The sequence below is a fragment of the Suncus etruscus genome, chromosome 7 (assembly GCF_024139225.1).
Source record: "Suncus etruscus isolate mSunEtr1 chromosome 7, mSunEtr1.pri.cur, whole genome shotgun sequence".
Classification (NCBI taxonomy): domain Eukaryota; kingdom Metazoa; phylum Chordata; class Mammalia; order Eulipotyphla; family Soricidae; genus Suncus; species Suncus etruscus.
Window position 1 is genome coordinate 86,745,484 of NC_064854.1, and position 3,397 is coordinate 86,748,880.

A 3,397-nucleotide genomic window follows, 5' to 3' on the forward strand; every position below is an offset into this window, starting at 1 on the left:
CTGATGAACACAGAAGCAAAGATACTAAACAAAATTCTAGCGAATAGGATCCAGTGCCTCATCAAGATGATACATTTTAATGATGTTAATCCTGCCATGAGCAGGGTACATATCTCGATTTTCTTGTGTCCTCTTTTTATTTCTTGAAAAATTTTTGTAGTTTTTTTGTATAAGACTTTTACCTCTTTAGTTAATTTGACTTGAAGATATTTGAATTTATGTGGCACTAATGTGAATGGGATTGTTTCTTTAATATCCATTTCTTCTCTATCATTATTGGTGTATAAGAAAGTTATTGATTTTTGTGTGTTAATTTTATCACCTGCCACTTTGCTATATGAATTTATTGTTTATAGGAACTTTTTGGTAGAGTCATTAGGGTTTTCTAAATATAGTATTATGTCATCTTCAAACATTGAGTGCTTGACTTCTACCTTTCCGATCTGGATGCCCTTGATAATATTTTTCTTGCCTAACTGATATGGCAAGAGCTTCTAACACTGTGTTGAATAGTAATATTGCCTTGTCTTGTACCAGATTTTAGAGAAAAGACTTTTAGTTTTTCACCATTGAGAATAATATTTGCCATTGCCTTGTGGTGAATAGCCTTGACTATATTGAGAAAAGTTTCCTCCATTCCCATCTTGATGAGAGTTTTTTTTTATCATGAATGAGTGTTGGACCTTATCAAATGGTTTCTCTGCATCTATTGATACAACCATATGGTTTTTATATTTTTGTTGTTGATATGGTGTATTATGTTGATTGATTTATGTATGTTAAATTATCCTTGCTGGAAATTGAGCTCTCATATGATCCAGCTATTGCACTCCTAGAGATATAACTTAGGAACACAAAAATGTAAAACAAAAATCCCTTTCTAGTACCTATATTCGTCGCAGAACTAATTACAATAGCCAGGCTCTGGAAACAGACAAGATGTCCTTCAACACATGAATGGCTAAAGAAACTGTGGCACATATACACAATAGAATATTATGCAGCCATAAGAAGAGATGAAGTCATGAAATTTTCCTATACATGGATGTACATGAAAACTATTATGCTGATTAAATAAGTCAGAGGGAGAGGCACAGAATAGTCTCACTTATCTATGGGTTTTAAAAAAATAAAAAAACATTAGCCCAGAGATTTACACTGGTTCACAATATGAAGCTCAACTCAAGGAGAGGTGAGTGCAGTTAGAATACTAACAACTACCATGATGATGTTAATGAGTGAGAAAAGTAGAATACCTGTCTCAAATACAGGAAGGGGTGTGGGTGTCAGTGGAGGGAGATGGTGCGCATTGGTGGTGGGAATGTACTGGTAAAGGAGGATGCTCTTTTAGTGACTGAAACCAAAAAACAATCATGTTTATAATTACGGTGTTTTAGTAAATCCATATAAAAAAAGTACTAACAAAAATCCGCGAAAGTACACCGACCCAGTGGGGCTCAGCTGTGAAAGACTGTGAGTGTGACCTGTCTATGTCTGTCTACTGTCCTCTTGCGTGAAACTCTTGCGAGTGGGGCAAAAAGAGGCTCAGAGGAGCACGGCCTCTCCGCTTCGCTACGCGGCCGTGCACTCTTTCTAAGGAAAGAACTCCATTGCAACAAGAAGGAAAAATCACACTAAGAACGGCGCTATATCACAGAAGCAAACATTTCTCTCTGGACTGTCTTCTCTGTTGCATGCTCGGGCCTAAGATTTGACCCAGTGTGAGGCTTCATCCACGGAGGACTCCCCTCCCTTAGAGGCAAGTCAGCCCATCCAGAAAGGGAGGAGCCAGAGGAGTGTGCTGCCTACATCATATAGACAATGAATACCACCACAACACGTAGAAAAACCCACAATACAAGTGTGACAATGGGGAAACAACGCAGGCCAGCATCAGACATAGAGAATGAAGATGACAATTCTGAGGACCAGATAATGACTGAACAACTAATCAACCTCTCAGATAAGGACTTTAGACTAGCAATATGGAAGGTGCTCAACAGACTCCAAGAAACCATGGATTGAGTTGAACAGAACACTAATAAGAACCAAGAAAATATGAAGGCAGAAATGACAAAACTCCAAACTGAAATAACATGTCAACTAACAGGACTGAAAAAGTCAGTAAACGAAGTGAATGACAAAATGGATAAGCTCTGGGACTGGGTATCAGAAGCTGAGAATAGACTTGGTGCTGTGGAAGATGAGATACATAACAATTCCATACAGCAGGAGAGATTGGACAAAAAACTTAAAGCAAATGAGCAGACAATGGAAAAATTAGTCAAAGAATGGGAACAGACAAAAATAGAAGTCTATGATAAGATCAACAGAAACAACTTAAGAATCATTGGAATCCCAGAGACCCAGGAAGAAAATTTCCAGGAAGAATCAATGGTCAAGAACATCATTAAAGAGAAACTTCCAGAGCTAAAGAATATATGTGATCAAATCCTGCATGCCTGAAGAGTACCAACCAAAAGAGACCCCAGAAAAACCACCCCAAGACACATCCTAGTCACAATGACAAATCCCACAGATAGAGACAGAATTCTGAAAACAGCAAGATCAAAAGGGGAAATCATGTTCAAGCAAGCTTCCCTGAGATTTACAGCAGACCTGTCACCAGAAACGCTCAATGCCAGAAAGCAGTGGTGGGATATTGTGACAAGACTGAATGAAATGAATGCTTCACCCAGAATACTATACCCAGCAAAACTCACTTTCCGGTTTGATGGAAGAATACATGGTTTCACAGACAAAAAACAGCTCAGAAACTTCACAGACACAAAACCAGTCTTAAGAGAAAAACTGAAAGACCTAATCTAAGACAAGACTACCCAAAAGACACACCAAATTTTGAAATAAAGATGGCGTTAAATCCCAGGACAATTCTTTCTCTCAACGTCAATGGACTAAATGCACCAGTTAAGAGACACAGAGTGGCTAAATGGATCAAAAAACTCAATCCAACCTTCTGCTGCCTACAAGAAACGCACCTGAATAGTCAGAACAAACATAGACTCAAAATAAAAGGCTGGAGAAAAGTTATCCAAGCAAACAACACCCATAAAAAAGCTGGAGTGGCCATACTAATATCAGATAATGCAAACTTTATACTCAAGAAGGTTGTAAGGGACAAAGACGGACATTTTATATTAATCAAGGGGTACGTAGAGCAGGAAGAATTCACTCTCCTAAACATATATGCACCGAATGAGGGGCCAGCAAAATATTTAATACAACTGTTGACAAATCTGAAAAATAATATCAACAACAACACAATAATTTTGGGGGACCTTAACACGGCTTTGTCAACACTGGACAGGTCAACCAGACTGAAACCCAACAAGAATATACTAGACCTGAGGAGAGAAATGGAAGAAAGAGGCCTAGT